We start from the raw sequence: 24,788 nt of genomic DNA on the forward strand, positions 1-24,788 counted from the left end.
AGTATTTCTAGAGCTCTGGAAAAAAGTCAACATAGTTCCCTTACTAAAAAAAGGAGGTACAGATGTTCAAGACCCGGCAAACCGACCAATTTCTCAGCTTCCATACTTATCTAAGGTGATGGAGAAGTTGGTAAACAAACAACTGACCAACTACCTTGAGACCAATGAGCTCCTATACCCAACCCAAACAGGCTTCAGAGCCACCAATAGCACTGAAACTACCCTCCTGGCAGTACTAGATAATATTAGATCCTTGACTGACAAGGGTAAAGCTGCCGCCCTGATCCTGCTGAATTTATCGGCGGATTTTTTTGACACTGTTTCACACAACCTTCTGTTGAAAACCATTTTTGAAAAAGGTATACATTCTAAAGCCTTCAGTGACTTTGCTCCTTTTTAGGCAATAGAACACAGACAATACAATTGGGCCCTTTTTCTTCAAACCCAAAATCTTTCGATTATGGTGCTCCACAGGGAGCTTCCTTGAGCCCCACCCTCTTTAATGTCTATGTGTCTTCACTAGCCAAGATCACCGAAAAATGGGGAGTCAGTGTCTGCTCTTATGCAGATAACACACAAATACTGATAGCTCTTGATGGTAAAAAAGATATGAGGATCAGATTAACCAGCTGTCTCTCGGAAATGGTGGCCTGGATGTCTGACCATTATTTGAAACTGAATGCAGACAAGTCAGAGATTTTACTCTTTGGAGGAGCACACTTAATCTAGGACGCAACCTGGTGGCCCCCATCGCTAGGTAACGCAACCGCACCCAAACAGGTTGCAAAAAACCTAGGCATTCTCGTCGATAATGCACTAACCATGCAGGACCATGTCTGTGCAATGTGTGGGAAAAGCTTTGCAACACTAAAATTGCTAAAAATACTGAGTTTATGGATCCCTTTGGAGTGTAGGAAAACCATCATCCAACCCTTGCTTATAAGCAAATTTAACTACGGGAATTTACTCTATGTGGGCATTGCGGACTACTTCTTTGCTCGTCTCCAAATGGTCCAGAATGCCGCTGCAAAGCTGGTGTGCAACAAGAGCAAGTACAGCTCGGCATCAGAATGCATGAGGATGCTCCATTGTCTTCCTGTGTGACAAAGGGCTAAATTTAAACTGTTAGGCCATGTGCACAAAGTTTTACACCCCCTTGGCCCCAGAATTCTTCAAGATAGAGTTAAATTCTACGCGCCCACACGGAACTTGAGGTCGTGCTACCAGGCGCGGGCAAAAACTAAACACGTCGAGAAGACCAAGGCAGGGGGTCGCTACTTTTCAAACCTAGCAGTAACTCACTGGAATGAATTACCATCTGTTTACCGATGAGTACCTGGTATTCATGAAGAAATTGAAAACCCATCTGTTTCCTGGGATCTGATTAGTAACTTAGAGACCTTTTCTCCACTCTCACTTAGGTCACGCTCTCCTTAACACAGTTTTATCCGTACGGATGAATGTTGCGCTGTATAAATAAATAAATAAATAAATGGAACTGTGCATCGCTTTGGTCACCCTGACTATCTCCTCCAGCCACCCAGTGCACACCGTGCTGGGAGAGTGTTGGTGCATTCTGCTGTCCCTCGGGGTGAGTCCCTGTCTCAGTATTCTAATTACCTCCTGGGAGCTGTTGGGTGGGTGGGATGGATCTGTTTGGCCCGGTTGGGGGGCAACATTGGTGAGGGGATAATGGTTGGGGTAATGTTACTGTCTGCTTCTCAGTTGTTTTCTTTTCGATTTAGCAACACAGACCTGAGAACTATGTTTTGTTTGCTGCACACATCTGCACAACACTTGACGCATCCTTTCCTACCGATCTACCTCTAGATAGTAACAGTTAAATGTTTGTCATGGAGCATTAGAGGCATTGACAACAGGCGCAAGGTGTGCTAGGTCTTTGAGTATTTGCAATGCCACCAGGTTGACATTTGCCTTCTGCAGGAGCAGCACCTGACAGCTGTGATGCAGCTGCACCTCAGCAAGAACTGGATTGTAGAGAAGCATGAAGCCTGCTACTCTAATTATGTATCGGGTGACAGTGGTGCTCTGTAGGGGTTTCATTGGCACACAACTGAGCGCTGTACGACTCAGAGGGGCGGTATGTCATTCTGGCTGGTATTCTGTGGGCCTTCCCCGGACATTGGTATCGGTCTATGGACCCAACATACATGACCCCCTCTTTTTGCTGAAGTTTGGCGCTTGGTGGGGGCAATGGGCCCAGGGGAGGTGCTCTAGGGTCGGGACTTTAAAATAGTACTGGACCCCAGTGCACATAGATCTAGTGAGATGCACAGCAAGATGCCGTGCAATTATGCACCATTATCACCGACAACAATCTTACTTAGATTTGATGCAACTGTCACATTCACAGCACAGAGGGCAATTGTGTAACAGCTACACATAACACTTTTGGCCGGCCATCAGGGATGTTGTCTCCCTGACTTCACATGTTGAGCATCTACTGCGCACACTATCAGATCATGCCCCTGTTTTGTTCTGCCTGAAACTGCTTTGTGGGCAATCTCCTGCCCGGGGGAGGGGGGTTTCAAGATCAGGTGTTGTGAGATTAGGGTTGCCACTATAGAATATTTTGAATATAATTGAAATCTGTCACCTCCCTGTGTCCACCCTATTGGAAGTTTTCAAGGTGGTCATCATGGGAGTCTGCCTTGCCAAGCAGGCTGTAGTGCTGAAAGCACTTCGGTGGTCTTGACCCGGCTGGAGGCTGAGATCCGCACATTAGAACACCAGTGTTTTGTAATGGGAATCTGCTTACGTCTATTTTTAGCAAATTAGGAGAAATTGAGGAGGTGGCATAGTGGGATATGCACTACCTTGGTAGTGAGCCCCCCGCCCGACGATACGGAGAGAGAGGGAGATTGGGCTGGCAAGACATTGGCTGGTGTACTAAAACCCTGGGCAAGTGACTATGTAGTTAAACTTGGGGCCGATTACCATGAGCGGCAGACAGACGCAGATGCTATAGAGCGCACCATGGTGGATTTCTACGCAAGGCTGTACACCTCTACTGAGTTGTTCTCCATCCTGATTTAACACCCTACCTGGACTCAATACAATTGCTGTGTCTGGAGGAGGGCGTAGAAAGGTAACTCTCTATCTAGTGCACTAAATCGAAGTACGCTGTGATGAGAGTTCAGTGAGTCACTTATTGGTTTACAGATGCAAAAGTAGGAATAGTAATGCTCTATTTGTGGTAGTGTAGGTGAGCAGTTAGGCTTATCAGAGAGTATTGCTAAGTATTTAGTTGTACTCACGGAGACAATAAATGAGACACACACGCAAGAATAAATCCAAGACCAATTTATAAAAATAGTATAGATTTTTATGTAATATTTAAGACCAAGAAGTTTGATTTACAGTATGTACTTTAGGAGTTACGATTTTTGAACATTCGCAAAATATATCACTTTTGTGTGCAATTATGCACCATTGAAGTCAATGGAGTAAAGCAGAAAAATGCATTGAAAATCAGGCAATGCTTTCACGAAGTTCACCTTTTCATTTTAGGTTCAGAGTGAGCCCCCCTCGAAAAAAGGAGGTTGCAATGGTCTTAGGACTATGGAATCTCAGCTGGGTCATTGTTACTGGGGCTGGTTGGCCGGGTGCAGCGCAGTTAGGTCAGCCAGGAGCCGTGCATTTGTTATATTTCATATTGGTACCCTGACATAGGTTTAGAGAACATCGTACTCTTTCCCTACATCATCTCCCCTTCATTTCATGTGAACGAGCCTTATAAGGACATAACTCCAAATAAGGACGGAATGCCTTATAGGGACTGAGCGCCTTATAAGGGCTGAGGCCTTTTCACGACTAAACCTTTCACCTAGTTTCATGATGAGGGTGGGTTTTGCCCAATCGATATTGCTAAGATGTCATCCCTAGCACATATGAATAATTTATGAGAACATTCTCCAAGGGGCATACTTCACCTCTCCTATCTACGCACAAAGGTTTAATCCCAAAGTCATTCTCGTACTGAACAATGGCTAATACACGTACATAGACTGTATAAATACAGCACCTCTTGCTATCAGTAGCAGGAAGGGAACCGAGATTTCAAGGCCGACACACTGACCAGAGACGCAGCAGCTCCGGCATGCCATCGCTCCAGCTGACAGTGGTCTGGCTATCACTTGCGGGGTGTCCAGTTGAAGTCTAGGATGAAGTCTCACACTCTCACTATTCAGGTATGGGGGTTTGACTCAATCCTAGTGGATTCTTGGCTCTTAGGCTCTGTAGCACCTACTCACATGCTAGGTACACTTAGGTACATCTAGTCAGGCATCTTAGGAGTACGTACTTTATTTTATAAATGCATTTCATATTCATGCATATGTTCGTGACTAGTGCAAAATGGTAGGACAATACTAAACAATAAATAAACAAATAAATAAATAAATAAAATAAATAAATAAAATATTACTTTTTATTCACTAAACTGCTGGTTCTCTATCTCTGCTACTGTGTTACAATTATAACAGCGCACTTATTTTACATGAGAAGAACTACGGTACAATAAATTATTATTGTAAAAATGGTCGACTGTTTCTTCTCTGTTTCTCTAGCAAGCACGAGTGACTGGGTGAAAAGTAGTATATTGTTTCCACGAGTCTGAGGTTATTGTGTTCTGAGGTTGCCAAAAACTAATCTCTCTGATAACAGGAGATTCTAGTGGCACTACGAGCTACCTAATGCAAACAATAGTCTAACATATGCGGCGGGGGTGCATGGAGTCAGTCTGCCACCAGACCCACAGTATATGTTATCCGTAAACAGTGTAGGTACTGAATAAAGGGTAATATTGGGACCACACTACATGGCGCTCAACGTGGTATATTGATGGCGCACTTACTCAACAGTAGAATCTGAGTAGGCCAGTCATGCTTATTCTCAGAGACCCCACTTACAAAAACCCAGAGGCGTCTGGAGTAGGTGGGAAAAAACTCCGCCACAGCTGAGTAGGCGAGATATCCTATGCATTGGGTGTTGGTTATTCAAGCTTGAAGGAAATATTCCCAAAATTGTGCATACAACCTTTGAATAACAACCTTTACGTAACTTCCCTAAAAACAGTAATTCCATGTTCTAAACACAATGGTTGAACAAGGGGGAGATTTAGAACATCTAGCCCCGGGACTGAATCAGTCTGGTGAGGAAGATGCGAATGCAATACAAATTGCAGCCAAAGTGAGACAAAGTTTAACAGTTAGACTTGTCAAACATGGATTATCACCCAGAGGAGGTGTAGTAATATTCTTGATAGGGGCACATGGGATGAAATGGGAAAAGGGTGGGTGGGGAGGGGAGATGCAATGGGGACTGAAGTGTAATGGATGGGATGTAAGTGGATGGAAGAGATGGGAGAATGGTGGGATGGAATGCAATGGGATAGGGGATGGGGAAGTAAAAGGGATGGGGTAGTCTTTGGGATGGGCTATGATGCGAGGTGATGTGATGAGATGAGGAGAGGATAGATGGAGTTGGGGTTCGATCTTGTAGCGTTCGGATGGGATGGATTGAGAGGATGGTGAGGTGGGATTTGATGCAAATGGGATGGGGTGGGATGAGATGTGAGGGAAGAGATCAGATGTGAGGGAAAGCGATGAGATGTGAGTGAAAGAGATGAGATGGGCATGGTGGGGGTTTGGTTTGATGGGACAGGGTAGGGTTGTGTAGCATAGAGTGGGATGTGGTATAGGGTGGGACAGGAAGGAGTGGGCCAGGGTGAAATGAAGTGTGATGAGAAGGCAGGGTACAGTGCTGCATGGTAATTGTTACTTCAATGCTGCACACTGGAGAACTGAATGTCAGCCTTGGATACATGGAGAATGTGAGAAAGGACAATTGTAAGAGCATTTTTCAAAAACTTCAAATAAATAAGAGTTATTGGTACCTGAAGCATTACTACAATAACAGTAAACTGGATTTTTTTGCAAATTAAATAACATATTCTATAATTACTCACAGAGTGCTCTGGTTTTCGACCTTGAAAGGATGAAAGGCTAAGATCCACTTTACTGCGATTCAAACTTCTGACCTGCAGGTAAAACTAGAGGTCTTAACTTGCTGGGCCTTCTTGCTGGCTGCCAACGTATTACCACTCCTTCACTCACTCCTTCAGCATCGTAGTGCAGTGTGTGCACATTTTGAAACATAACTAATCAGTCCAGAAAGAAGTGCGGAGGAGAGAGAATGCACAGATTGGCCCCACCTTCAGGGGCTGGAGCCTACTTCTGCTGCTAAATTAGCTGGGGTAAGGCGCCACCCGGTGTTAGTCAGAGATTGAAACACCAATCTAAAATGGTTTTGGATATTCGTGCTGAAGAGGAGAGAAAGAGTTGCTCTGCTGCAGAAGACGCAGGGCCTGCGCCACTAAAACATTTTAGAAATGCAGTGCTCCAACCTCACAAGCGGGCGGTGTAGAGGGCAAAAGTTTAAGCATTATCAAAATTTCACAGGCACTTTTGTAAAATGCGAGGCATTTTTACAAAAGTGTTGATATTGTGATTTTTTTTGCAATCATGCCATCCTGAAGGGTTTGATTTACACCTTAAACAATAAGCATGCTAAATCTATTCATCGGTTTCTATGAAATGGTAAATGCAATTCATCCCGAAAGTTTCCAACAGTCAGTTTATGTGGCACTTAACCGTTTTTCTATGAAATCACATACAACCCTGTGGAGCAGGTAGGCACAGACTATGGCTGGTGCTTTGAAGAGACAGCCATTGTCCATTGGTGCTGTGTATCTGTGAAAGCATGCAGAACTTCCACAGATCGGACCCAGTGATGGCTCTCTGTGATCTCACTTCCAAGCAATCACCTGCTCGCACACAATCACCTGCTCACTCGCACGCAATCACCAGCCCTCGGGTCATCTACTGCATGCATTAGCTAGGCTGTGAAACAGTGGAGGTCTGTAGCCAATCAGTTCATGGACTGTCCAGTGCAGCACACGTGAAAAACTATTTCAAGATGCTATGCACCTACCACATGTTTACTGCAGAATGTGTAACGTCATGCTGTATGGTTGCTAGATATCACAGCTCAACACTGACACACAGGTTCACCATAAACCCATGGCAAGTTTAATTCAAGAAACTAAAGAAGCTATAAACATATCACAAACACACCCTCCTTCATCCCCACTCAGTGGAGTGAGAACACGGAAGCACATTGGAACAACTGTGCCTATAGCAGAACTCACAAAACTTGTGTACTTTGACATTTTTTTTTCCGCATATCTATAGAGCGCAAACTCGAGTCTCGACCCAAAGGTATTAGAGCGCTTTACATGAGCACCGTATTTACATTACACATTCAGGCACGGGGAGATTAAGTGATTTGCCCAGAATCACAGGATGTGGACGCGCCCTCGAGGCTCGAACCCTGGTTTCCAGCACCAAAGTTGGCAGTTTAAGCCGACGGACCACATCCTCTCCCGATCATCTTACATCACTTACTTCTTGCGCCCGGCGTTCTCAGAAATTGCCGTGGACTCTTCCTCTGGTCTCTGCCCTGCCCTGCCTGTAGTTCACGTCCCCGAACAATTAACTGCTTCGAGCCTAGGGGGTTACATCACTTTACCTCTTGCAGATTTGTATTGTATCTACTATCTCTCTGCCTGCATCTCCGTCAGCCTGCCACCACCGACGCCTCCGCCCGGATCGCAGTCAACCTTGCAGAAGCTCATGTCCTGCGACGTCACGGGCCTATGCTAGGTGGTGGTGGCATGCGTGCGCTGCACGCTGCAGGCAGCAGTTGCAAGCAGCAGGTGGCGGTGCGCATGCGCTTGCACTTCAAACAGGGCCGCGCGCACGGCACTGGTGGCCCGTTGCGGTGGCCTTTATAATTTATTTGGGGACACTGACACCACTGTAACTGTAGTGTCAGTGTCCCCAAATAAATTATAAAGGCCGCCGCAACGGGCCTCCGGTGCCGTGCGGCTGCCGCCCCAAAAATAGTGCCGCCTGGGGCGGACCGCCCCCATTGCCCCTCCTAACTACGCCCCTGGTTGCCGGGTAAGCATGGCCCCAATATTATGATTTTCAGGGGGAAATTCGTCATCTAATATGTTTCTGATATATCATATGTATCTGGAAATTATCCCCATATATTAAAATTTATTGCCATCTAAAACAGTCACAAGCAGGTTTTAGCGCCACTTACGAGCTGCTAAACACAGCGTCGTAACCAAAAATACGACTGACACGCCACTGATGAGACTTGTGTGTCAGGTGAGATTTTACTAGATTTTGTTCAAAATACGCGTAGCGTATTATAATTTATTTTGGGATATAAGGTAAACACACAGGCCCTTAATACACTACTTTAGATAGTTGTTACGCAATCACTATGCCGCATAGACAGGATCTACTGCACGGTGTGCTCACATGCTTTTGAGGTTTAAGGAGCCAATATTGGTCCTTAGTATATTAAGATGTATTTAAGATATGCAACCGACATGCCGTACCAACAGATCTCATGTACACGCACCTTGGGACTTGTCCCCCTGGGATTCTCAAAGAATTAGGACCCCCTATGGAGATTAGTTTTCTTTTCTCATTTGTATGTTTAGGGATTGACTGCCATTTAACAACCTGACTTTGTATTGCATAACTTCGATAGTAAGATAACACAAGGTGGTTACTTCAATTACAGATTATTCTCCTCCAAGAACTACAGGATAAACATATTTTCTATCATCCCAGGCTGCCATTTGGCCAGGACGGAAGTATAACCGGCAGGAAAGTATGTACATATCCTTCTTGGGACTACATGCATTAGCCTTTCTTTAAATATGAGTATGCCTGGTATCTAAAATAATGTTTCTTATGATTGGCAGGCAATAATATTTCTTCATCAGTGACTCAGGTATGCAAGGGCTTAGGGCCCTTCTCACGGTCACTAAAGTATACAAAATATACACGATTACAATTATTTTAACGCACTGTTTTGGTTGGCTTCAAACGCTTTATTACACATTTTAGTGATATAGTACACCATTATGCATGGTTTCACAGTCACCAGCATAACATAAACACCCTACTTTGTGTATCTTATGTGAACCGTAACAGGATATGCACTATGCATGCTAGAATTACAATATTGGTAATAGGTAACTATACATATATGCCTCACTGTGAAACCAATTTTGTGGTGTTAATTGATCTCAACATTTGGATTGTGGTTGCTATCTCACAATACTGTACTCTAATGTATTAAAACCGTTAATGTGAGTTTATATTACATTGCCATATACATATGTCTTTCCAGCCCTGAGGAAGTCGCGGGTCACATACCCACAGTGACGAAACACGTGTTGGCGGGAGCAACTGGAAGGAACAATCAATCAGCCACATCATATCAAGATTGTTTTTGTTCATTATAATTTACTGCACTGTCAAATGTACACAAGACAATTATCGATTTATGTGTGCTAGGGCATTGTATTATTATACATTCTAAAAGGGTAAAGAAATGTCTGAGAGACTAGTGGGGCAAATTCGATTTTTTTTGTTGCTGGTGGCTTCAGACTTACTGTACAGTATTGCATACATATTCCATTACTAATACTAGCTAATATCTCCCTAAATTACTTGCCTGTTTTAGCAATTCTATACAATTCAATTGTCATTTTTCGATGTATTTTTACCAAATAATAACATTTTAGAATTCCTACCTGCAGCTGTCCTCTTTCTTCAACTCTTGGTGACTTTAATATTTTTTTTTTTTTGAGTTTTATGAATAAACAGCAACCTACACATCATGTGTTATTTTCATGAGTCATCTCTGTGGGGAGGGAACCCATTGCTTGATGTTTGTACAACATTTTGAATGCAAACTTGATACAGTGAACAATGCAAGAAAACAAAGTACCACAATATTACGGAAAACACACCTCAGTACCACCAGGACCTTCAATGGACTCCTCATCCATCACTCGGTAGGGGCACCACCCTGACCAGATTTTCTCCCATTTTTGTGGGACCCCCCTGCACAAATACATTTTCTTTTCATTCAACATACACCAGCCCATGTCTTGTTTCCAGCCCTACACAGTTGGAGCCTCTCTTGCACCCCACAAATGTGGTAATATTGCATTTTACCACTGCAAGCCCCAAGGATAGCCATATTCTTTCATATCTGGGTGGTGAATCGTCCCCCCATATGTGCAGGAGACATGTTTTAGCTGAGTCCGGAAGTTCCTCCCCCACGACCTCTCCAGTGAGTTTCTGCAATGCCAACCAGTAGTACTGTGTGAGAGGGAAGGACCACGGTATATGAAAGAATGTACCCCTCTCCCTGCAACCCCAAAAGCAGGGGACTGTGGGGCATCGGCCCATGGCCAAGGCGGCAGTGCGGGAGTAATATAAACTGTGTAATATGCGCAAGTGTATTAAGCAGAACCCCGCATTGATTGCCACCTCTCAAAAAGCTCCCATTGCTTCCTTCCACTCCCCATGCTCACAGTCCCCGATATCCTCTTCCCATTTAGTCCACAAAGTGACCAAGATGTCAAGCGAATTATTGATTTGTTTCTTGTATATAAGCAAAACAGATTTCTTGGATAGTGCTTCAGTAAGGACTCTGTCCTCCAGCTGTGAGGACTCCAGGACTGGGGTGTGTCTGGGGATGAGTTTCATCTGTGCATGCTGTAACTGCTTGTATGTGAAGGATTTTGTGTCTTGGTGACTTTTTAAACAACGTATCACCAAGAGTCAACAGTACTCCAATAATCCGTATATGTAGAAATTAACATCCACAGAAAAAAATGAATCCCTAAAAAGCATATTTTTAAATGGAAAACCATCACCTGCAACTCAATTATTACAAATATATGAATTGTGAGTCTAAAAAACACACTGTAAACATGGAGATAAAAAAAATAAAAAAAATTCTGTTACATTAACCACAAGAAAATCCATTCTGCAAAAACAAAATGATTTCCCAAAAAAGGCAGAAGTAATGAATAACTGTCGACCTCTGCAATTTAAAAAAAATAACATCCATATTAATAAAAGCATAACCTTAAAAAATGACACTGTTTCTAAATTGTAATATTCCAAAAATAACGCTGTATTACTGTAATAAAAACATCCATCTTCATCCTGATTCCTGAAGCCTTGTGATCTTTCTGAGAAAAGCACAAACAGTATAAAAAGCACATAGGCAAAAAAGTAGACATGTTGTTTTTTTTTCAAAGGAGTTTAAAAAGTTTTACCAACTTATCTTATAACTTTCCTAAACTGACTTTAAAAAAACTAAGCATCCTGACGTGAGCATATGAACACAACTTGCACAGGAATGGTAAAAGGATAAAAACACATAAAAAAACACCAGATATTTCTATCTAACAACCTTACTCCTGTACCTTACAATTAACATAGCCATCTATATACTTAGTAATGTAAAGTAAATTGTTCTTACCTGACCGCAGCTCTTCCTTGCTTCCGATCTTGACAACGACGCACCAGCAACTGTAGACACAAATGTACAATTGCGAGCGTCAAGCTGAAAAGGGCAATATTTACGACTGAACTTAATAGTAAACCATGGGAAAAAAATGTATAAGATGTTTAAAACATATGTTGTATATTTCTATACATTTCTTTATATTTTCCTAAAATATATTATTTACAATTTTTGTATTTTTTTTTTATATTTCTATATTATGTTTAAATAAATAATATAAATATTACCCCTTTGTATTACATTTACATCTTTTCAAACAATGGGTTAACATATAATTTAGACAAAAACCTGTTTTTAAATTAATAAATAATATTTTAGAAATTCAATGATATACATTTGTAAATAATTCATAACAAATGTAATTGACAAACTTGTTTACTTAAATGAATTACTTTTACTTTTAATTTTTAATATTCAACTACTATTCAAATACCCCTATATTCCTTTCATCCCATCCCTGAATACAAATTTTACATTATATACATATATATATTTTAATTTTAAAATGAATATTATTTTTATAAAATTGCAACTATTACAAATAAATCAAATGTATTAAAATGAATACTTGAGTATTAATACATTCCCTCACCAAAAATCACACTGTCCTATGCATCCTATCTCTAAATACTAATTTTCCAATTTTCGAACATATTTTAAAAATTACAATTATCATTAATATAAATCAATAACAAATTATTAATGCTAAAGCATAAAAATGAGTACATAAGTATTAATACGCTTCTCCAGCCAATACTCCCATATCCCTTTAATCCTAACCCTAAAACTTATCATCATAAAAAATAATTATAAAATTTATATTTACTAAACACATATAAAATATACTTACTTATATACTTACCCATATATTTACGCACTCGCTGTAATGACATGAGTGGTAAAACACTAGTAGTAATAAAATGCATGGTAATGACACTAGTTGTAAAACACATAAGTACTAATAATACCAGTACTAAAACAATACGTCGTAAAAGAATAGTTAGTAATGGAACATATGTGCTAAATAAAATATCTAGATTCAAAAATAGATAGATCTCATGTGTTGTCATTATACCAGTTGTAAAGATATGGGGCTGATTATGAGCCCGGCTGTCCACTGTGGCGGGGACCAACACAGAATAGGCAGTTTGACCGCCTGACTATGAACATGGCAGTTGGACCACCACAACACCACTTTCACCGCCAGGATCCTGGATCCAGCAGTGGCGGTGGTGGGGAAGGAGGATAGAATTTGAGGCAGTGCTGATGCTGACACTGCCCGTGCCATTTAGGAGATGGATTTCCGCTGACCTTTTAATGGCAGGGACTCTGCCATGAAAAGGTTAGCGGAAAGGCAGGGAACAGGCCCCAAATAGGGACCCCGGGTACTTTTGCCCATTGGGCATTATGTCTGGAGGCACATGCTGTGCCCTCTCATGCCTGCCTCGTGTGTGCAGTGTGTGCCATGCATGACATGGTGGCTGGCAAAAGTGCGCGCACAACAGTGTAGGTGCTGAAATGTGGCGTTATTGCCTTCAGGCTCAATCTGTGAGCCAAAGCATGCCGCTGCCTCAAGACTGCTGGCGGCACACCACCTGCCCAGTAGTTAACTTATAATACAGCAGTTGGGATGCTGCCAGCTTAGTGGCGTTCTCCCAACTGCCGCTACAGCGGTCCAGCATTCTGACCGCCAGACTCATAATAAGCCCCTTAGTAGTTGTAAAAACCTACATGGCAAAGACTAGAGCGTGGTTATTGCCTTCAGGTTCACTCTGTGAGCAAAGCATGCCGCTGCTTCAAGACTGCTGGCAGCACACCACCTGCCCAGTAGTTAACTCATAATGCAGCAGTTTGGATGCCGCCAGCTCGGCGGCGTTCTCCCAACTGCCGCAACAGGGATCCAGCATTCGGACCACCGGACTCATAATCAGCCCCTTGGTAGTTGTAAAAACCTGCATGATAAAGACTAGAGGTGATTAAGACTGCGTTGTAAAGGTACATATGGTTTAGACTGCATTGTAAAAGCTGTTTCACAAACTTTCCATCGCAGAAAAGTGAGTCAAACTTTTACATTTGCAGGGCATTGTGAGTAGGAATACATTGTGGGATTCATGGAAGACACACCACTGTGGAGGTCTGTAAAGATAACGCTATCCAGGGTTTGGCAAGATAGGTTCTTTATTAAGAGCCCCTCAAATCCAACTGCTTCAAAATAATGGCTCAACTGCTAGATTAGAACCTTATGTACATCTGCTCATTGGACCTGGAATGCAGCCCCACATTCTATGACAGCATTCCAAGAATGACCTATAGACCACACACCTTCCCCCCCAATTCAACAAAATTAAAGTCAAAACCAAAACGTAAAAAACTGATACCCCCAAAAAACAGAAATGTAGATACGCATTATACAAAATACCACTGTTAAAACCAAAAAAAAACAATAAATGCCATTACAAATGCATCAAGATAAGAAGATGAACCAACAAGACTATTAACTAATATGAGATGTTGGTCCTTTGTATGCAACCACCCTGTTCAGGTTCCAAACCCTCCCATCTTCAACTTTCACTGCATTGCGATACATTTTCACTATTTTAAGTGGACGAGAGAATTTGGAGATACCACCAACCCTCACAGGACTTTTAATCAGCACTTGTTCACCAACACTAAAGTTACATTGTGAAACAGCTTTACGCAGATCGTACTTGGACTTACAATCTGCCACCACCTTCAATTCTTTCAACAAAACATCATCCACATCTCATGGGACACTGGTACTTTTCCCCCCGGGAAATCCATTCTAGACAGTGTTAGCTTTTTTCTCTACATTTTGTAAAAGGAACTTTGCCTGTTGTGGAATGTGGAGAAAACCTATATGCATACAAAAACGTCTTGAGACCATTCTTCCAATTCCTACCAGCACTTAACTCCAATTGTACACACTCTTTGATTGCATTATTAAACATCGTCACTGTTCCGTTCCCTTCAGGGTTATATAGGGAACATTTCCTTTCTTATCGAGGTATTCCACCATTTCTCTAATAACAAACTGTGAACCATTGTCAGTTATTATGTTATCTGACAAATCTTCCCTACAGAAAATTTCAACAAGGATATATATATTATTCACTTGGTATCTGTAATACTCACAACTCTGAACTCTACCCAATAGGAAAACTGGACAACAAGAACTAGAAGATAACAGCTAGCATCCTTGCCATGTAGTGGACCAACAGTGTCCACCACAGTAGTCTCCCGGGGCTTTTTGGGTACATCTCTGGTTTGCATGGGAGAAGCCCTCACCTTGAAAAACGTATCACTCCTCACACAGTACAGACATTCTCTTATCCTCCTCTCAATCTGCAAATCCTTACTGGGCCACTAATAATTCAATTTTACTCTTGCCTTTGTTTTACTGATAACTTGGTGCCCTTCATATCCTCGTGTCATGACTCTCTCCCTTAGTCCCTCTAGATTCTATCTGCACCACCGTCCGACTAAATAAGCTGAGTCGGACGGCAGGCACAGATTGAATCTTACTTCTATTGACAAGGTCCCCACCATATTCATTACTTGAAAGGAGCCTAAGAGCCCACCGCGTTTGACTCAATAGGCCTGATTATTCACGCTGTTATTGATTTGGTGCTCCCTTCCTCTTGTCCTGATGAAGACCCCAGGCTAAGGATCTTTTTACCTTTACTGCACACAGGGGTTGAAACGTCGACAATCCATCCATATCTTTCAAGCAAAGATGACAGAGATATATTATCTGCGTCTATAGAATTGCTATGTTTATTGTGTACTAATTTGCCTTTATATGCTGGACAGGTTTCAGCTAAATTTGATGTATATATTGCACATTGCCTTTCCTTTCCTACAACCCTCACAAGCACACATTCCCTCCTGAGTACTCTGTTCCCCCTTCAAGCACTGTTTTTACCAAATATACAGACAATCATGCTGTCTTCTACAATTGATTTGAAAAGAAATCATATTTATCTTTGATGTGTCATGGTGATGTTTGAATGATTTAATTCAGTATCACGCATAATTTACTTCTACTGTGACAATTTCTTACTGTACTTTACCCGGATCCAGTAGTACTTCTGGTCACCCCCTTGCTATATAACTCAAAAGGCTTCTTTTTCAATCATGGAGTAATTTGCTTCAGCTACACGCAACAACCTGGAGGTGTGAGTTATTGTCTTAAACTCATTTCCGTCTTCTCTACTCTGAATCAAGACAGCACCCAAATCTACAGTCTTGGCATCCATCATATTAAAAACTTTTTCAGAGGGGTCAAAACACTGCAAAGTCTCTGCTGGCTTCAGACTCTTCTTGACACTAACAAATTCTTTCTCACACTCCTTATGCCAATTGAGCTCCTTTCTTTTCTTGAGTAACTGCCTCATTTTACATGTTTTAGATGCCAAATTTGAGACAATTTTGCCATGAAACTCAACTATGCCCAAAAAGGACATGAGTTCCTCTTTTGTTTCAGGACTGCAGAGATTCTGTATGTTGAAAACAAAATCTTTTTTAGGAGAAATACCTCCATGGTTTATACAATGCCACAAGTACTCAATTTCCTCCTTGCCAAACCTGCACTTGCTGATCTTAAGTGTTAATCCATTCCCCTGAGCATCTTCAACAATTGCCTTACCCCGCCATGGTGCACTTGTTCAGACTCCCCATAAATTAAGACGTCATTCTGGAAGCACTTTAAGTCTTTCATTGCACCAAACAGCTTATACATAACTCTCTGGAAGACAGCTTCTGCAGATACCATTCCGAAAGGGCATCATCACAAACCAGGATGGACCAAAAGGAGTAATAGAAGTGGTAAGATCTTTGGAGTCCAGGGGCAATTTGATCTGATGGTATGCATAAGTGAGATCCAGAGTAGTAAAGAATTTGGCTCAATGCCACAAGGATACCATTTCAGTGATGTTGGGCAAAGGAAAATGATTGAGCACGATATACTTGTTCAGAGCCCTTAAATCCACACACAATATGATCTCGCCAGACTGTTTGTGCCCAACAACAAGGGGGCTACCCACTCAGAATTCTCCACAGGTTCAATGACTACTTCAGCACACAGCCTCTTCAGATGCACTTCTCATTGAAATAGGCACTGATGTAACCTTGTGCGCCACAGGTAAATAGCGCCTCCTTGAGTCTTTTCTGATATACATATACTTTTAAACACCCTAATTTCTTATAAAACACCTCTGGAAACTCCTCAGGCTCAGTTTAACTCTGCTGAACACTTTGAACATGTTTTTCATGCACCTCGTTGATGCAATCTTCTCTGAGCCTAACTGACAGGGAGGCATTAGATCTAACAAAACCCCCAGGTCTCTTTGATGAGGCTAACTCAGAACACTGCCTTCTTTAACAGAAGCATACACGTTCCCATTAAGCCTGCTGCTCTAAAATGTTATTTCTGCACCAAAATAAAAAACAAATGTATGGTTTGCCCACCATAACCTCCAGGTATGACATCAGGCTCATTGAGAAAGACCTTAATTCTCATCAATTTATCAAATATGTCATGTGACACCAGAGTGAGCCAGGCCCTCTAAGTCTACCAAAGCCTCATAGACAAACTATTAATGGCAATAACATTTTTGGGGTGTTTCTAATGTAATGGGGTAATGTAATATGTGACGTCATCAGCAGTGCATTGCGGGGGTGCGAGTTATAGTTAGCTGTACTAACTATAACAGGGGAATTTCTATAGTTTTGTATGAGTGAAATGTCCAACTAACTATAGCTTTCCCTAAAACCTATGGTTTTTTCAGTGAATTTCTAAGGTTTTTTTAAATGCTAATTTCTAACTATAACGTGCCTGAAACCTATGGTTTTTTAAGTGAATTTCAAAGGTGTTTTAAATGCTAGTTCCTAACTATGCCTACAGAGGTAGGACATGTGAAGAAAGAAGAAAAAATGCACAGAAAGAAGTAAAAGAAATGCAGAAAGAGGCAACAGAAGTCCACAAAAACAAAGAAAAGTGCAGGAAGAAGCAAGACATGTGCAGAAAGAACCAACAGAGGAGCAGAAAGAGGCCTTGTTGCAAAATCATCCTGTGCCCACAACTTTTTCAGACAGGTACTGGTGGTAACTGACCCTGACTTGAGGAAATTCGATTTGCGATCACGATCGTATTGAGCCTCCATTTTGTGCTCCGCCGTCATTTTGTGTTGCCCTCACTCAGGCAGCACGACGAACGAAGTCTTTTCTGCTTTTCCTGCAATATCGTATCAAAATAGCCTTGTGCCTCTGTTTACAAAGCTGGTGTTAGAGACTGGCCGAGTATATTAATCCCTGTCTGGTTTTTCTAATCCCTGTCTTAACTATCTGTTGGTTCACACTATTCACTTCTGACTTTATCTCATCTTCTGGCCTTCGCTGTCCTCTGCTCGTATTCTTTCGTTTCATAACTGTCCTCCAAAACACACAAACGTATCTCGCCACCTGCAAGTTAGTTACAGACACGTTAATACCTTAACCTGTGGGGAGGGGTGGCAAACACAGTTGGAGGAGAGGCTTCTTCGGGTTACTCGATACTTTTGTTTTCCAATTCTTTCTATTGGCTGTGACTTACTTTCCAGACTATTCCTATTGGTCTTTTGTGTATGTTTTAGGTGTGTCCTTCGTTAATGTATATGTCACCTATGTACTATATAAGATTGTGCACCACGGAATGAAATGGCAGTCTCCTGAGAACGTACCGTGTGTAATTCTAGGACAACTGTACTAGCTGCAGCTAATAAAATCTGATATTTTACGCCGACAGAGTGTCCCCGTGTCTCTGTTAGCTGAAGCAGGAGTACCCAGGAGATTAAGGCGTACCCTGCGTCGCCAGGCCCATAAGGTTTCTGGTTCTTCAACTGGCGCCCAACGTGGGGCAGCTTCAGAGGTAGTGGTTCTGCCTGAAGGTCGTGAGGAACCCCGCAAGAAAATTCTGGAGGAATCTCGAACCACGTAAAGCGACCCCTGTATGTCGAAAGTGGTCCGAAGGTCTTTTGCAGCGTGGTTGCTCCTTCCTGACGGCTACTGACGACTGCTGCCCTGACTGCCGCCCTGCCTTGGCCCTCTTTTTGGTGATGTATGGTAAAGCGAGATGATAGACGGACCTCTGTTGGAGTAAGAGGACATCTTAGTTAAGTATTAGTGGGTCGCTCCCACATTTGGTTCTTTGGTTGCTTAACTGAAGCCGAGGGGTAAGTACATTTGTGCTGTGTTAATTGAGTTAACCCCCTTGATGTTTGTGAACAGTCCAGTGAAATAACGATGCCTGGTCTGACTAAGTGTAGGAAACTTTGTTGTTTTGGTTGTAATAGGGATTCCCGGCTGGAGGACTCTTGTCCGATTCCTTCGGTTGGAACTCCCACTTATGAGCTCTATTCTAAACATGGTGTTGGGCCCATTGCCTTTAATGAGACATGAATCCGATACACGAAGAATGATGGTGTTTTAAAATGGCCAGAAAATGGTAGTTTTGAGCCTGACATACTAGATAATTTGGAAACTATTTTATTTAAAAGAAAAGCCCGGCCGGCAATGTTTGACTCTTTCCGCCTTTGGCGTAAGGAAGCCAAACAGAGAAAAATTAAGCATGAAAAACGAGATAGGAAAGCACAGGGTATGACAATTATACAGGCTGCTCAGCAACTTAAAGATAATGAAGTTGATAATGCGATGGAAATTTCAGAAAGACAGCATCGTATGGCGATAGATAAATGCTATCCGATGTTGCCAGCTTCCCCTTCTGATAAAAGAAAAGATTCAGAGGAAGATCCCTTGATGTCTCACCTATTGATATTGCCTCCGCCTTATGTACAAGGTGCTAATGCACCCCCGTTATTACAGCCTGTTCAGCCGCCAGTTGCGCCTCCGCTTGCTCCGGCTCTTCCACATTTGCCCCCTCTGCCAGCTTTGCCTTCGACTCCTTTACCTTCATCTTCTTTGCCCTCTGCTCCCCCGGTAATTACTGATTTCTCTTCAGTTAGTTCGCCTAATACCTTGTCCCCTATCCTTATGTCCAATTCTCCGTCTATGCATAAATGACTTACAGATACGGTCTCTGGTCTTTTATCTCCTTTCTTTGAGGCTTTAAACGTGTCTCCGGCATTTTCACGAGGACAGTCTCGTAGTCAGTTCCCAGCTTCCGAAGAGAGAGAAAGGTTGAATTCTATCGCTCGCAAATGGATTGAGAAGGGTCCTCGGTATAGTGTACCCGACATTATGCCTACCTTCTCACAGTGGAATGCGCCTACACAGAGATATGTTTTCAATGTTATGCGTGATACTCTTGTTAAAGGTTGGGAGGATATGGACTTGGGTTCGGTTCCCCAGGGTCTGTTAGATATTCAGGCTAATTTTGATAAGGGACTCATTGTGGGTTCTAAGGTTGAGGACGTTGTAAAGACACTTGTTACCTTTAGATCCTTATTTACCTCACAGACTTTTCTTGACTCCGATCCCTCAGTTAGGTTAACTTTGAAAAATTACCCAATGAGTGAGGTTCCTCCAGTATGGAGAGAAGAGGTTCCAGCATCAGGTGCTAATCAAGCTATTCCTGCTCACTTCCAGCGAATATGGGTACATGTTCCCTGGAAAAGATCTGAAGTTTTGGCTCTTAAACAGTCTCTACCGGATCCTCGTAAGAACCCTACAGGTTATTATAAAGAGTTGTCACAGACTGTTGATGCCTGCATCATGAATTTAGCAGATATCGATATGTTGATGGGGAATGTAGTCCCAAAAGCGTTATGGGCTAGGATTCGTAAAGAGAATCACGCACAAGAACTAGGTGCTGATTGGAATGCTATAATTGCCGCAGATGCAGCCCAAGTGGGGGGTGCCAAGCCTGATGCTTTGATTTCAGAACTACCTGGTAGGATTATTATATTAATGAAAACGATGATGCCTGCCTTGAGAGTTAACTGGGATAAACTAGCTGCGTGTAAACAGAAGAAAGATGAGAGTGTCTCCGATTTCTTCACTCATTTCGAGGAGACATTCATTGATCACAGTGGTCAGGACATGACTACGGAGGGTGGACAGCGATTATTTGTAGATAAGTTCGTATTTAATTTGCTTCCCGAGCTATCGCATAAGCTGAAAGACTCCGAAAGTTCATGGGCTGTTTCCTCTTCAGCCCAGATATTGGTTACTGCTCAATATTATGAAAATAGAGATAAAGAAGAAAAAGATAAGCAAGAGAAAAAGACTAAAGAATTGAAAACTAAGATTCTCTTACAACAGGCTTATCCACCTCGTTATGCTCAGCCCCAGTTTCAACAGCCTCCACAGTTTCAGAGGGTGTATCAAAAGCCTGAGCCATATATTCCAAGACCTTTGTTAGGTCCTAATCAATGTGCCTATTGTAGAGAGAAAGGTCATTTTAAGAATAGTTGTCCGGTTTTATTGCAGCAAAATGGGACACTATCTGCTCCACGAGGTCGTGGTGGCCTCCAGTCAGCAAACAGAGGTAGAGGTCGAGGTATGTTGACCCAAGAACAGCGTTCCCTTCCGCCTTCTAATTCCGTGAACTACTTTGATCAGCAAAACGTTCGGTTTACACAGTATTACAATGAGGATTGTTATGTTGAAGGCGAGAATGAAAGTCTTCATGTTAACTAGGACAGCCTGGACAAAGTAAGGAAGTTGTGTCGATTCCAGTAGATCAGAATGGACCTTATGTTAATGTCACTACAATGGGTGTTTCAGAGCCATTTCTTTTAGATACTGGTGTGATGAGAAGTTCTATCATTCATTCAAAACTCCCTGGGGCACCTTTGTCTGGCTTAACAAATGTATCTGTAGGTTTTTCTGGTGCCCCAGTTCGTAATCCGGTTTCTTGCCCATTGCCTATTTCAATTGGCCCTTATGATTTAGAAGTTCCGCTTCTCTTAACGAATGGTTGCGGCAAGAATCTATTGGGCTTGGATCTTTTGAAAAGATTGCATGCAACGATATATTGCTCTCCCTCTGGTATATATCTTACTTTAGGACAGAAACTGACTTCTCCAATGTATTTGTCTAAAGATCAATTCCCACCTGAATTGCTCTCTCTTCCTACAACGCTTTGGGCCACGGGTCCAAATGATGTTGGTTGTCTTGAAATTCCACCTTATGTTGTCACTCTCAAGCCCAATGCTGAATTGCCACGCTTTCCTCAATATAGAAATTCCACTGAAGGTGAAAGAGCGCTTTTGGAAATCATTCATGATTTGATTCAGAAGGATGTGGTTGAGGAAACGATAGGTAACATATGTAATAGCCCTATTCTTCCAGTTCTTAAACGCACTGATCCTTTTCAGCCTCCTGTTTATCGCTTTGTAATTGATCTTCGGGAGGTAAACAAAATTGTTGTACCACAGTTTCCTGTTGTCCCATATATTACTGTGATATTGACGATGATACCTTCTACAGTGATTTGGTTTTCTGTTATCGATCTGAAAAATGCTTTCTATAGTATTCCCATTGCCGAAGAGATTAGGGATATTTTTGGCTTCTCTCTTGGAGGCCGAAGCTTCCGGTTCAAACGCGCACCTCAAGGCTATTGTGAAAGTCCCTCTATTTATAGTCAAGCTTTGAAATGTCATCTTGATGCTTTTTCCTTGCCGTCTGGTGCTGCTCTCATTCAGTACATGGACGACTTGTTAATCGCTGCTGATTCAGAGGATATATGTAAGAATGTGATGGTTGCATTGTTGCAACACTTATCCAATCTTAATCATAAGGTTTCCCCTTCTAAGCTACAATATGTTCGCCGAGAGGTTACCTACTTGGGTCATCTCTTATCAAAGGAGGGAAGACGATTAACCCCAGAATGTATCCAAACAATTGCGCAAATGTCTGTGCCATCCACACAAAGAGAGGTACGTGCCTTTCTGGGTATTACTTCCTATTGTAGGCAGTGGATCCCTAACTTCTCTCTGTTGGCCAAACTTTTGTTGGCACTCACTTTGAAAGTTACGCCTCAGCCCCTTCCATGGACTGAAGAATGTCAAAGGAGTTTTACTGACTTACGTGCTGCTCTATGTTCTGCTCCTGTACTAGGTACTCCTGATTACAGTAAACCATTTATGCTCTATGTTCATGAAAGAGAAGGTTGTGCGTTGTCAGTCTTGACACAGCGATTTGGAGATAAACAGCGACCATGTGCCTATTTTTCGGCTACGTTAGATCCAGTGGCTAAAGCATTGCCTAGTTGTCTTAAAGCGACAGCAGCAACAGCAACTTCTATTCGACAGTCGGCTGGAGTGGTGCTACATAATACTCTCATTGTTATGGTGCCACATGCAGTGGATACTTTGCTAAACAGAACAAAAACACAGCATCTTACGAGTGCTCGTTTGTCTGGATATGAGCTGACGCTCTTGGCTAGTCAGGTGCATATCAAACAATGTAATACTTTGAATCCAGCTACTTTGTTGCCTCTTCCAGAAGAGAAAGGTGTTCAAGAACAACATGATTGTTTCTTCCATACTGAGGAAGAGACAAAAGGTAGAATTGACTTAACAGATACGCCATTAGTGAATCCAGATGGAACGCTATGGGTAGATGGCTCTTGTTTTAAGCTTCCTAATGGAGAGAGAACTTCCGCCTATGCTGTTACTACCTTGCATACAATCGTGGAAACAGCACGCATCAGACATAATTCAGCTCAGGCAGCTGAACTGATAGCTTTGACCAGAGCGTGTGGGTTATCTAAAGGAAAAAGAGTGAACGTGTACACCGATAGTCAGTACGCTTTTGGTGTGGCATAAAATTTTGGACGTTTGTGGAAAGAAAGGGGATTCCTTACTTCCCACGGTACTAAGATACAACATGGTCAGTTGGTGTCTGACCTCCTTGAGTCACTTGCTTTGCCTACCCAGATAGCAATTGTGAAGTGTAGTGCGCATAAGAAGATTACTGACGATGTTGGTCGCGGGAATGCATTTGCGGATGAGGTAGCGAAAAAGACAGCCAGAGATGCTACAAGTCGCATGTATGTTGCAGGCCCTGCAAATTGGGTCAGAGAAAGAGGAATGTATGAGGATACAGTAGAAAGTGTGAAATCAATTCAAGAAAAGGCTACAGAGAAAGAATTGAGAAAGTGGAAAGAAAGTACAGGAATGTTAGACGAGATGGGATGTTGGGTGGAATTGTCCGAGCACCAACGTTGGCTGCTATCGGATGCCTATGTACTACCTGTAGTTACTATGGCGCATGGTCCAGCCCACCTAAGTGCGCAAGGAATATGCAAACTTCTGGCTCCAGTATGGCAAAATGAAGGAATCCCAAAATGTGCAGACAATGTAGTGAAACATTGTATTATTTGCTTAATGTACAATCCGGGAAAAGGAACCCCAACTCCAGCAGGTCATTTTGCTCCTCTGACCTATCCATTTGAGGTGTTACAAATCGATTACATTCACATGGAACGATGCAACAATCTCAAATATGTTCTAGTGGTGGTATGTGCCTTTTCCAGATGGATAGAGGCTTACCCCCTAAAAGACAATACTGCTTTATCTACAGCCAAAGTACTTCTAAAGGAGTTTTTCCCTAGATTTGGTTTGCCGCACATTGTCTGGAGTGACAATGGGAGCGAATTTGTGGGCCAAGTCATGCAAAAAGTTTGTGCAGGTCTTGGTATAAAACAGAAGTTCCATGCGGCAAACCATCCACAGTCAGCGGGTCTAGTGGAGTGCTATAATGGCACTCTAAAACTCAAACTTGCTAAAATACAAGCTAGTACAGGCCTTAGTTGGCCCGATTCCCTACCTTTGGCTCTTCTATCCACCAGAACGGCTGTGCATTCTCGTTTGGGACTTAGCCCTTATGAGATAGTTTTCGGACGCCCAGCTAATATATGGGGAGTCCCTCGCCCTAAAAAGTATTCAGACTTGCCATATCCAATGTTGATTGATTATTTGCACAACCTTACAACTAAATTGCGTGTTCTCCATCAACAGGTTCAGAGCGCTTTGCCAGAGGCCTCCACAGACTCAGGACATTCCATCCAACCAGGTGACTGGGTTTGTGTGAAGCATTTCCAAAGGACGAAAAATTTGGAGCCTCGCTGGAGAGAACCCCGTCAGGTTCTCCTGACTACTCGTACAGCAGTAAAGGTTGAAGGAAAGAAGAACTGGATTCACGGCGTGCACTGCAAGAAGGTTCCTTTGCCTTTGCCCTTTGATCAGTGGGTCCGCAAGGGTATAAATGACTCTGAAAGCGAGAAGGTTCCACGATTTATACCTTTTAGTGATGCACGCTTGAATGGA

This window comes from Triturus cristatus, chromosome 11, assembly GCF_964204655.1.
Source record: "Triturus cristatus chromosome 11, aTriCri1.1, whole genome shotgun sequence".
NCBI classification, from domain to species: Eukaryota; Metazoa; Chordata; class Amphibia; order Caudata; family Salamandridae; genus Triturus; species Triturus cristatus.